General features: G+C 32.8%; 1 long non-coding RNA gene and 1 other non-coding gene across 2 annotated transcripts; one reads left to right on the top strand and one right to left on the bottom strand.

Annotated features, from left to right (window-relative positions):
- Positions 1-8336: 8336 nt before the first annotated feature.
- On the bottom strand, positions 8337-10598 carry LOC120070153. The gene is made up of 4 exons (XR_005479805.1): positions 10165-10598; positions 9830-10052; positions 9288-9334; positions 8337-8647 (listed from the first exon to the last, which is right to left on the bottom strand). It is a non-coding gene; the product is annotated as an uncharacterized LOC120070153 (long non-coding RNA).
- A 289-nt stretch (positions 10599-10887) lies between these two features.
- On the top strand, positions 10888-10960 carry TRNAA-UGC. The gene has a single exon. It is a non-coding gene; the product is annotated as a tRNA-Ala (tRNA).
- Positions 10961-13169: the final 2209 nt, after the last annotated feature.

The raw sequence follows: 13169 nt of genomic DNA, 5'->3' as shown, positions 1-13169 counted from the left end.
GACACGTCATATTAACATATCATCCACAATGCAAGCAAATAATGAAATATTTTGATCTATGGTTTTAACATAAGACACATTTATCACACTCAATCTATTCTTAAATCCATTTGATAACGTCATGTAGAAGTCAAACTTTTCTTGTCATGTGTTTGTTTACTTGATTTCAACCCATAAAGACACTGAAAAGTTTACAAACTTTGTCCTTCAAACGTCTTTAACAACAAACCCTTTAGTTCATATAAATTTCTTCATCTAAAATCTCCAATTTTATAACAAATGCAGTTATTATAATCCATTTGGTGTATTCCAAGATGTTTGTAAAGAGTGTAATTGCAATTAAAAACATCCTTTACGATGTTAATTTCTCATCACTGGGAATAGGTATCAAAGAAATTAGCTCTTCTTTTTGTCGAAAACTTGTAGTCTATTCCAAAGCTGATCTTTAAATACTTCTTAATCAAACTAGTGCTTAGTCAACTCTGTTTATACTTTCTCTTATAAATCTTATGTTTGAGCTGCCTAATGTTGTGGCTCTTGAACGTCTGCAGGCGCGAGGATGATATTCAGCCGATCCCTTACCTTTCGCTTTCCATTATGACTATACTATCTTCTCTATCAGGTGCTGAACTCAGCGAGGATCTAACTAGTTCATCCACTTCCTTATAGAAAAGTCGAAGCGCTTTCTAAACCACTTCCTCAAAGTGAATCACTAAGCATAAAGGTGGTAAGAAATGAAATGGTAGAGGAAGACACCGAAATCTATGTCCAAACCAAACAAGAACAGCTTATGTTCTTATCAGCCTCATTTTTCATCTGCTTACGCTGAGAAAGTTCAGACTCAGGTATTACCAGTTATTGGTGGATTTGTGGGAAAAAGTTTTTTAGAAGAGATTGCTGTTCTTTTTAATTCTTCTCATGGATCTCAACTCAAATAAAACATTCTAGTGCCATGCCAACGCTTGCATCTAAAGGAAATAGTAGTACAGTAAATGAGAAGAAATTCACTATCCAGTGCATTCTGCATTGATTGATATTTGTTATTTAATCGCATTAGCAGATATTTTCTTAATTTATCACCCCTAAATTCTATAAACAAGCGAACGAATGTCAGATTGCAGTAAGACATTATAGAAGAAAATACATTGACGCCTTAGGTCCTCCAAGATTAGGGTCCCCTATATTTGAGAGAGAGTATATAGAGTAAATGGAGCTAGAGACTCATTGTAACTGGCACCTTTTAGTGATGCCACACTAGCTTAATTATGATCATTTTTATCATTTGATACGGCTGGGTAGAATATTAATTCATTGTCAATACCTCTATAAGAGACCGCGACAACTAATCTAATAGGTCTCTTTAATGTGGAATATATTTTTTTTCTTCTATATTATGATGAATAAAATTCCTTAATCTTAAATAACAGCTTCCCCTTACAAATTATGTGAGGCAGGTGAAAATTTTAGGAACTTGATTCAAACATGACGGCGAGCAGATTTAATCGATAAGTCCCTTTAAAGTTTGCGACCACATTTGTCTTCTCTTTCAACTACATGTCGGATAATGTTGTGTGATGAAGGGGATATATAAAGGGTGTTGTAGTATTGATGGATCTTTATTACCACTTAGAAATAACTTAAATAAGAGATTCGAGTAAATGTGCATATAAAGAAATCGAATTTCTATGATTTACTCACTTATTCAATATTCAAACACTTTTCCTCATTTTGAATATGATTTGATCTGAGGTAAATCACATATATCTGTTTCCTCCATCGTAAAGTTTATATATATGTCAACACTTCTATCATAATTAATGTTCTAATAAATAATAAGTAGAGTATCTTGAATCTGTGACAAAATGTTATAAAATAAGTAAATTGAATACAACAAGTTCTTTGTGTACTCCGGTGAAAGCCAAAATATCTTGTTGGAGAGTTCAATGATTTATCATGTAAATCAGATACATCACTATGGATATAAAGTACGTGAGATATTTTACGTTTCAGTCTTTTTCTCATGAAACATGGTGGTTAATACATAATATGGTGAGACTTATGATCTAATCAACCGACAGCAAACCTCAATATTGTGTCTTATCCTTATCATAAGTAGTAAAATTCTGAACACTATGATGGTTCATACTCAAGAACTTATAACGAACTTAAGTGTCTTTTACACCTATATAAAAAAGAACCGCAATCATTCTGTGTAGCATGGCCACATACCAAAATCTCTCAAAAAGTGAGTCCAAAGCACATTTCAGTCGAATGAATAGGAATCCCACTCTAAACGAAGATGAGAGGAGCACACATATTAAGTTTTGATATATCCTAGTTATATTACACTATCATTGCTCTCTTATAATATATAGCCTAGATGACACGCCAAATTTAATGAAAAATGGTTGAGAATCCATAGCAGATACAGTTATGTATTAGAGTTGTGCTATTTTCACCCACCTTATCTATAGCATCCGTAACTTCGACATGTGTATGTCACGAGGAGAAGGCAATTTTATATATAGATCATCTATATAACTATATCGTTTTTATTTGACATCATTTTTGTCCCTAAGGTATTAAGATTGGTACTACCTTTGACAGTTTAAAGATTCTGTTCGAATCTCTGGCCAGCATGCGCTAAGCAATCTGCAACAGGGTAATGCTAAGATAGGTAATTCGCATGAAAGTCCAGCTCAGTTAGGGGATGAAGTTTTCCTGTTTGAGCAATACATGGAGTGTCAGGTTGAAGCATTAACCTTGAATGACTTTTAATCGATTACCTTCTACTTCTCAACTGTATATTGAACAATTATGACTTTTTACGATTGAGAATATTATGCCAGTAGTTTAATCATTACTGCGATTCTACGACATCCTATAAACTCCCTAGTTAAGCTTGATCTGTAATGCTAATATATTGATACCTCAGAACATAAATGAAAATGAAATGGTTACTTCCCAGCTCTCAGCTGCAGCATGATCAATCTTTTCATAGACGTGGCTAAACGAGAATTGATTGTTGAGAACTTTGTCCCTGTGTAGATGGATTGGCAAAGAAACTATGATAAGAGACCACTATATGGTCCACTGCTTACCAACAATAACTGGCCATAAAAACGTTTCCGATGACTGTCATATAGGCGCTGTTATCAGCAGCAATTTTTCTTACACTTTCCAATGTCCATTCACGCACCATTTTTCCATCTTGGTTTTTATTGCTGTTGGAGGAGCGTTCATCAATAGAGCTTTTGAGTTGTCGGGACTATCATCTGAGAGCTGATGATTATTTATCTCCAATACTTTTGTGGTTCATTCTCACATGTAATATGATTGTGTGGGTTTGCAAAATGACCCATAGGGAGCTTCCATGGTTAGGAGTAAAACTCACTCCTTGCGCTGTGTGCTTGAAATAAGAAATTTCTTGAAACGTTTCTTTGCAGAATAGAGAGGTCACAAACTTCATCAATCTACCATACAGCACTCTGCACAAGTACCACAAATGAATGTGTCCAATCCCTTCACCTAAACGAGCAAATTCAACCTCATATGATAATATTTCAATTCTTCGCATTTTGATTGACCTAACGTCAACTTGTGTAATCAAAAACAGTACTTTAATAACTAAAAATTTTTTCACAACACCAGCGGAATTCGTCTTGTAGCGAAAGGACATGTTCTATTTTTGAGGACGCTTTATCAACCAAACCAGCTTCAAATACTTCTTGGTGCTGATGCCTTCCTACAATAGTTTTGAGTGCGTACAGATAGGCAGTGTTGTCAACTAGACATTATATGAGAAAAATGCTCGTCCTAAGAATAGACCAATAACAATAAAGTATTAGAACATGAATGTTCGATGAGTTGGCCGTCACATGCATGCTTATCGTTGCTTCCGTGCTATCAATGTCACCGTTACAAAGGACTCCTTGTGGAGATAAATTGAAGCAATATGTGATATTCGAAAAAAGTGAAGAGATTCAGTGTGGTGACTCATACGACATATGATTAATTTTTCTGTATTGTCTATGCCCTCTGTGAGAGTTATAGCTTCCTCTTGAACTCTCTCCTTGTCTCTAAGCACATGAGTTTACAACTCTAGCTCGATTCGCGATCATAGCGTCCGACAGCCGCAACATTGGTGAGAGGAGAGTTGTTTCCAACCATTCAGTTGATTATAAAGAAGATGTATCAATGGACTTAGACCTTGCTATGAGTCAGGAAAAACATGATAATAAAGTGTACAGTTGTAGTACTTGTGCAGAGAAATCTTCTACATAATGACTTGATTACAGCGCTCAATTCTAAACATATAAGAAACACACAAGCAGCTCATGTAATAACATTCACACGCAAACCGTATAGCCATTTATGAGGATGTGTACACAGAGAGGCCTTAAACATAAAACTAATACCGAGAGAGATTTAGACAGAATCATCAAATACGGTTTAATAGACTACACCGATGTTGAAACAATCGCTGAGACATGCTTATTTGATGTCAAGTGTGTCTCTCTGAGAAATAGAGAGTATATCACTCTGCAATGTATGTCAGGCGTGTAATCTGAGACTGGAAAGCGCCGCAATTAGTAGCTTTCTCAAACTACAAATAATAGGAAAGACTAATTCCCGTGGAGGAAAACTTGTTGACCGGGATTGGACTATAACCGGTCAAACTTCGGCAAAGCCATGAATTCCGAGAGAAGTCTACATCCTTGCGTAGAAAGCGTTTTAGTGAACATTTGTTATCAAAGTAACAGCGGAAAAAAGCACAAAAGAAATCAATCAAGCACGTGAATCTTGTGAAGCATATATCATACACCTAATTTGTTGGCAAACCTAATATCATGGGCTTGTTACCAATATGAACGAGAAGTGAGTTTCAAAGAATAATAACTCTGATAGAATCTATCTTGTGCCTAAGCTCCTTCACCGAAGCTGATAATTAATTTGGTCTGAAAATAATTCGTCTTGTTAAACACACGCGCTTCAAAGAAATCTTCCGCGCCTGCGACTACATATAGGTTCTATAATTCTCAATCTAGAGTGATTGGTGACTATTAATGGTTCGTTGTCTAGATTGAATTGTGGGACCTCAAAACAAAGCTTGAATCAATGGGTAGACGGGAGAAATGCTTACTGCAAGAACTAGCTGAAGAACTCTCTTCAAACCAAAATTTTCTCTCAATAATCTCTATATTTGCATCGTATTTTTTCACTCCAATCTCTTCATTATTTGCAGATAACATGTAAATAGAAGTGAGTTGATAAGTTTGCAGCTCATGCTTGAGAAGACAAAGCAAGAAGATGCATTATGTGTGAGCTACTATAAAGATGATAATGGGAAATCTTTTTTTTTTTCCAAATTATTAGTGTTTTGCTTTTTTTACTTTTTCCAATTTTTATCACAAAATCAAATTTTTGATTTTTATAAAGATCTATTGTTGAAATTTAAAAACTGAAAATTTTAATTAATTCATAAATTATTATTAAATAAAACTTAATTAATTTAATATTCAATATTAAATTAATTTTTAACACATATCCATCTTAATATTAAACCATATTTAAATATATATAAATTCTCCTATTGCCTTAATACTCAATTAAACATGTAATTATATCTCATATGATTACTAATTCCCTTAATTCTAATTTGAAACGATTCACAATTAAAATTATCGCGCTATTCTAGAGCTATCCCGACCTCGCGAAACCTACGGATCATGGCTCCAAATGATCCAGATTGAGAATGGCAAACTCATTAGACCCAAATTAATCTCATTCGTTACTAATGGGTCATCACTAAAACCCATAGTTGCACTTCCTCACTATAGATATATTTGCCACATGATTTAACCATAACACAAGTCGACCTTTCACAGGGTTGTTCGTTATAATGCTAGGTTAAATATTTTTTTACCCCCAAGATTACGTCTTATCCTCAAGTCCCTACTGATCCTCTAATGAACAACTGGTTTGTGATTCAATCACTAAAACCTAAAACTTCATCAGCCAGTGAAGGGTGGGGCCCCTGTTTAGACCTGGATCTCAGTACTTGAGGACAACATTTCTCCTATCCTTAAATCAGGTAGGCGTGAACTCTCCGTCTTGCCCCTAGTCCCCATTTATCTATCCATCTTACCTTGAAAACGGAAGTCTTATCAACCGGTGCTGTTAGACCCACCCTCCAACTATTTCAAATCTAAAGGGCAATCTCCCGAATAAACAGAACGTTCATAGTGTAGCTTCAGGATTAAGATACGAGTTACCTAGTTATCTAGGTGAAATATTAGTCTTATATTAAGATAAACAACGTTAAAAAGTAAGAGCGACCTTATTTCTTGGTCATGATGCTTATGCAAACAGCATATGCATGAACGCCCCCATTCCTCATGACCCCATACCCCCCCCCCCTCATAACATTAAAGAATTAGGACACATCGTAATGTACCTTACAATTTTTTGTAACGAACTAACAGAGTAGGCCAATCCATGGTGTTACTAAGAATAAGGTACAAAACCTTATTCATGATCCGACTAGAATCATTTTGAACATTTAAAACGAACCTGCACCACTCAATTTGTCTCCATAATAAAAGTTCAGTACTATACAATAGTCATGGGTCTTGATTTTATTGGATTTAACTTCCGTACAATTTATGAAATCAAAACAAGTAGTATTGATTAATAGAAGATGTTATTATTTTACAAAACTGCGAGTTTTTAGGACATAAACCCAACAGCTTAGTACTTACTCTCAACTCAACTCAAGAAAAAGAAAAGAAAAGAAAAAAGAAAGAAGAAAGAAGAAAGGAAAAACTCTCCCCACTTTAGATGAAGCTACAAAATGAGACCACTATTATTTATAAGGGCTAACAATTAGTAATGGTCCAAATTACAAAATAAACATATAAATACAAAAATTGAAACATTTGTCAAATTTAACCAATTTAGGGGTGAAAACACGTTTAAGTCTTGGTTCGGTTTGGGGAAACAAATCGAAAAATTTTAAAATTATCTAATATTGAACCGAAACACGTAAATTCAGTTTGGTATTTTTAAAAATAAATGTATATATTTTTAAAAATAAAGCAGTTCGATTAGATTCATTTTAAAATTCGGTTTGTCTTTAAATTAAAAATGGTTCGATTTTAAATTTCGATTTTACTCTTCTTAATATTTATTAATAATTAAAGGTTCAGTATGTTTCAAATTCAATTTTTGAAATTGAAACCAAACTAAAAACCGAATTAATTTGGTTTCAAAATTTCTTTAATCGGACCAAACTGCATTTTCCCGGTTTCACCCGGTTTTTAAAATTCGGTTTTGAGAAAAATTCGTTTTTGCGGTTTGAATGACCACCCTTTATTAGTTGTTTACACTTGATAAAAATCAAATATAGCCATTCAATTGAAGAAATACAATTTAACTTCCATAACATGTTTTTGTGCATAAAACATCATGTTTAATTTGAAATTTTCAATCCATATTTGAAAGTTTCTAAACAATGAAAATTTAATCTACAACAACTTAAAAAATGTTTCAATATGCAATTGTTTCACGTTCTTTCAACTACCTCTCTCTCTGTATATACAACCATGTGTCTGGTTTGAGTTATTTTAATGAGTCAGGTGTAGGGATAGTCCATTTCGATGATTTTTCCAATTTATCAATGTAGAAATCGATGATTTTTTTTTCTTCTAGAGGAATGAATGGACTTGAGATTATTTCTCGATTTTACTCCAACCATGCCCAAATTGACTGAAAATACAATGGATGCTAGAATTTGGGACAAAAAGACTTGATGTGCTTGTTGTCTTTTCTAAAATGAAAAAGATTTAACTCTACAATAAACCTTTGTAATTCCTTAGTGTTCTATTAAAATTTCATTTAGCATTTTTATGTAGAATTTTGAAGCTCAAATTGACGATGGGAAATTGTTGGATCATGGAAAAATTGAATGGTGCAGAGTTGTAAAAGTTGAAAGTGAGGTTGGAAGTTGGGTAAAAAAAAGTTGAACGTTGTAGTCTTGTGGTTTTCGAGCAAGAAATGGATACGAGAGCCTGATCGACGGGAAAATATCTATCACCATATCTCCCATGATTGACAAGTTGGGTCTATTATTCATATTTCTTAGTCGATTTAGACGTAGTTATAGAAAAATTTAGAAATAAGCTCTCTGATCTATTGGCTCCTCCTTGGATTACAGTCGATTTCAATAGTGAAGAAAGAGAAATCATCGTGGGACTACCTAGTTGTTACACTCCTTCCCAGATTACCTTCTTAATCCAGAAGAGAATGTGACGATAGTAGTCAACCCTTTTGTGGCACTTACTATCTAACTTATATCCTTAACCTTTTAGAAATCCCTATAATACATATATAATATTCACCAAACTAATAAAACTTTAAAAACAACCTCAAAACATTAGGGATCAACAACCACATAACTACATCATATTAACAGGTACAAAGTTCAGTGGGTCCCAACATACTTCACTACCCCTAATATGAGCAACACATATGTACAAACATTTATAGAATAAATACCTAAAACTTCTCTTTAGACTTTGAACTTTTAATTAAAGTCCTTGAGTGGCAGAGCAGTAGGGCAGCTAACCTCTGGGGAGATGATCACTACCTGAGAAAAGGAAAATATTTAAAAGAATGAGCTACTCACTTAGTGACTAATAAAACATATTCATCATGCTTGAAACTGAAAATTGCCAAGAAAACTCATACTTGAAACATTTTAAAACATAGTATCTCTGAAAACATAACTAACATAATCTTTAGTCGAGAGAGAATCCTTTTGCTCAATCCCTCAACGTCAATCCTTAGTGGGTGTAGAGTAATCTTAACACTACCAACGTCAAATCTACCTACGTGCATGTGGTAATAACTAAATACCATCATACCTTAGGTAGTACTACCCAGATACATTCTCAAGTCCTTCAGTAGTTTAACATATTCATCATAAATACTCATACAGTAAAACATGTATTCTTGAAAGCATGAATAGCATAAAACATATGTTTAACTTTTCTATCATGTGATCATGAATTTGTAACACATGCTTTTAAAACATAAAATGTGTAGATATTGAGAATCATGGTTTCATAAACTTCTTTAAACTGTGTATGCACTAATAAGCTCTTTGAAAAACTAGTTTGCTTGGAAACTACTTAAGCATATAAAAATGAGGCAAACATGATTCTAATCTTTTAAGTAGACATGTACTTGCTAAAACATCTAAAAAAACACTTAGTTTTGTCACTCACAATTTCCGGCTCGATCCTTCGAATTTATAAACTTCTCCTAATTGAACCTGGCTTGAAAATCACATTATTAACTTATGGTTATCCAATCCAAACACTAAATAAACAACTCATCATTTTACCATAATTCCCTTAACCCCTAAATAATCCTCAAAATGGTCAAATTTTAGAATTTAAACATCCCTAGCCTTTAAATTATTCAAACAAATTAAAAAAAAACCTTAAATCTTCCGAATTTATCATAAAATCCCCTTGAGTTAAAGCGTCATTCAATTCAAAGATAGTCTTAAACAAATAGCTCAAAATTAATTAAACAATCTTAAATCTCAAAAATAGGATTTTGATGACGGGCAAAAGATGATAGACATCATCTTCTTCCTTCAGACCACCAATTTTCTGCAAGTTGCTCTGTTTTTCGACAACTACTTTCAAGCTTTTAAGCTTCAATTTCACCCAATCCAGCCCCAAAACCACTAATTTCTTCTACAAAACTCATTAACTACTTCTAAATTAAATTACCCAATAAGTTAGAGTTCGCGAATTACCTTGGATAGCTCGAAATTTTGATTGAATCCCGACTAACCTGTTTCTGCGAAATTTTGTGCAACCCACTGTTTTCCTAAAAATTGATGGCCTTTCCAAATTTTTTCTCCTTAATAAGCCCTCAAATTTCTTTCTTACTTGATTCTCTTCAAAATTCATGAAGCAAATATTCTGATTGATTAACTGATTTGAGAGAAATTCTTCAAATTCTCCACGGGTATACAACTATACGTGACAGCAACATTTACAGCTTTCAGTTCTTAATTCATCAATTTCTAAACCAAATTCCCTCAAATTTCTTGTATTAAATTCATAAACAACCTCTTAATTTACTAACCTGAGGATTTTCAGCTTTAAAGTTCCTTGAATACTTCAAAATCAGCTCTCAAAACTACCCCTACTCTGCTTCAACTAAACTCCCGTTTAGCCTCGGTTTACCAACAAATTCGTCAATTTCCATCCATAATTTGCACGAACATCCTTCATAAAAACTGTTAATAAACCTCTTTTCACGCGAACCCCAAAATTTCAGCTTCTAATTCCTTTTCTACAGCTTAAAGTCGTTAAAACACCACAACTTGCTCGAAACTGCCCGAATTTAGACCAACCTCAAGTCTTTTCCACTTTTCACCATCTTGTCGGTTGAGATTCACTCCGGCAGCCTTGGATCGTCTTCTCCACTAAATTTCCTATGGGGTTATGAAGGAAATTAAAAAATTGCACGATGAATTTCTGAACACCGACCTTCACAATCTGCTACTTTATATGCACCGCCAACACCTTTTTCTTCTCCTTAAAAATTTTACCAGCGACTACTTTAAATTGGTTACCCCACTCAATTATGTCTCTTATACACATCTAGATGTGTATAAGAGACAGACTTTCTTGGGCGACTCTTTTCTTTTATAATTTTTTTAAAATATGTGTACTATATGCTTAAGATTTTTCCTGAATTGGATGAATTAGAAGGATTATGGTTTTTTAAATATAGATGTACTTATAGAAAAATATTGTTTAATAATTGAATATATAAAATAAATATCTACCTAGGTCTTCAAATGGGGATGTAGCTCACATGGTAGAGCGCTCGCTTTGCATGCGAGAGGTACGGGGTTCGATACCCCGCATCTCCAAAACTTTTGTATATATGTTTTTCGTTGGGTCTTCTAAATTTTTGATGTTTTATTTCTTTTTTCTATTGGGCCTTTTAATGTTCTTCAAGTTCTGGCCCAAATAGCTCCACACCCCTATGTAAATTTCCATTTATGTGTTTAGTCCTTTTTTTCTCTCTCTTTCTTTTCTTCCAATTCTAACATACTCATCCTCATTCCCATCCTATTAACCTCTTTTTTAATTTATTATAATAATTTAGTGTTAGATTATTATTATTATTATTATAATATAAATATTATATTTAAATTTCAAGTTTTATTGTTTAATGATCAAGACAATGAGTATATTTGAAATGAACATTAAAATTTATTCTTGACAATAATCATCTTAAAGTTCTCATCATCTTAAAACTATCATCAATCTCTAAATGAAATTTTATACATTAATTATTCTTGGCAATTTGACATTAATGCTCCTAGGGTTAATCTATTCAATATAAATTTCTAGTAATTATGCTAACAAAATGCCTTTACGTAGTTGGAGACAATTCATAGTGTAGGTGGAGATGGCTTGTGCTAGAGCCTTGATCAAGACTTCTTTGCCACCAAGAGAAAAGAATTTTTCTTTCCATCCTTAGAGAACCTTCTACACATGGTCCTTGAGAGACCAAAATACTTATCATCTACTTTTACATTTGCTTTAAAAAAAAAGATTTTTTTAATCGAAAAACTTGAAAAACTTCATGATCCATGTGAAAGGGGTTTTCAATTTTAGTACATTCGTTTATATCATAAAAAAATATAAAAATAAAAAAATAAAAGGAAAAAAAAGGTAACAACACAACCAATGAGTTATTACAGTATTTTTAACTTTTAATTTGAATGACTTTTTTTTAAAAGAAAAAGTATAATAAGAGTAGGGAATTTTGAACCGCAATGAGATTATGGAAGTAAATATTCTCGCATTTATTACTACTGCACCTTTCATTCTAGTTCCTACCATCTTTTTACTTATAATATACGTAAAAACAATCAATCAATGTGATTAATTTGAATTAACCTTGTTTTAGTTCTTATCAATAATTGAAGATCAAAAAAATAAAAAGCATTAAAATTTTGTGTCTTAGATGAAATTGGCAGACTAAAATTATCAGTATTCTATGAGTTCCAATAGTATGGTAGAAAGAAATATATGAATCAAAATAATATGATTCAACCTCAAACCCTTTTGAATGTAGCAGATAACAGCGGAGCCCGAGAATTGATGTGTATTCGAATCATAGGGGCTAGTAATCGACGATATGCTCATATTGGTGACGTTATTGTTGCTGTAATCAAGAAAGCCGTCCCAAATACACCTCTAGAAAGATCAGAAGTGATCAGAGCTGTAATTACATGTACTTGTAAAGAATTCAAACGAGAAAACGGTATGATAATACGATATGATGACAATGCTTCGGTTGTTATTGATCAAGAAGGAAATACAAAAGGAACTCGAATTTTTTGTGCGATTGCCTTAGAATTGAGACAATTAAATTTCAGTAAAATAATTTCATTAGCACTTGAAGTATTATAAGATGAGACCGTGAGATAGTTATAGTATTTGAATGAAATTAATTAGTAGATTGTGTATCACATATATACCTTTTTAAATCCATAACTATTCAATAAAAAAGACTGTTGATTAGATCAAAATTTAAAGTAACGAATAATTTTTGTTTATCATGGGTAAAAGGACACTATTGCCTTTTGGTCGCTAACACATCCATATGTCAATTATACTCGTTTTGGCAATTTACAAATTGATATTATTATATATTCCAATTTAAGTATTTTTCATTTGTTTGTTTTCCTCTGTTTTTATTTACTTATTTACAAAGAATTAGCGATACTTCTCTTCCTATTTTAGCGAGACTTCAAAAAATTTTATTTAGATAAAATTACTTTTTTAGTCTCCGAATTTTAAATTTTGGGTGCGTTTGGTCTATGGACTTTGAAAATATACTTTGTTAATTCTCAAACTTTTAAAAAGGAAAAACTTAGGTCTAGTCAGATTGCACCTATCTCTTTGTATAGCCCAGATACACCAAATGAAAATTTGACACATGTCAACTTTTATTTTTTTGAAATATAATTTAAACATATATATTGGTGGTTAAAAGAAGGGGAGTTGAGACTTAGGTGCTCTTTTTAAAAATAGGTTCAAAAGATACCTAAAGTGATTTTTTAT

Source organism: Benincasa hispida, unplaced genomic scaffold, assembly GCF_009727055.1.
Source record: "Benincasa hispida cultivar B227 unplaced genomic scaffold, ASM972705v1 Contig978, whole genome shotgun sequence".
In the NCBI taxonomy this organism is placed as follows: domain Eukaryota; kingdom Viridiplantae; phylum Streptophyta; class Magnoliopsida; order Cucurbitales; family Cucurbitaceae; genus Benincasa; species Benincasa hispida.
Note: the sequence above shows the minus strand (reverse complement) of the source record. Positions and strands in the feature narration are given on the sequence as shown.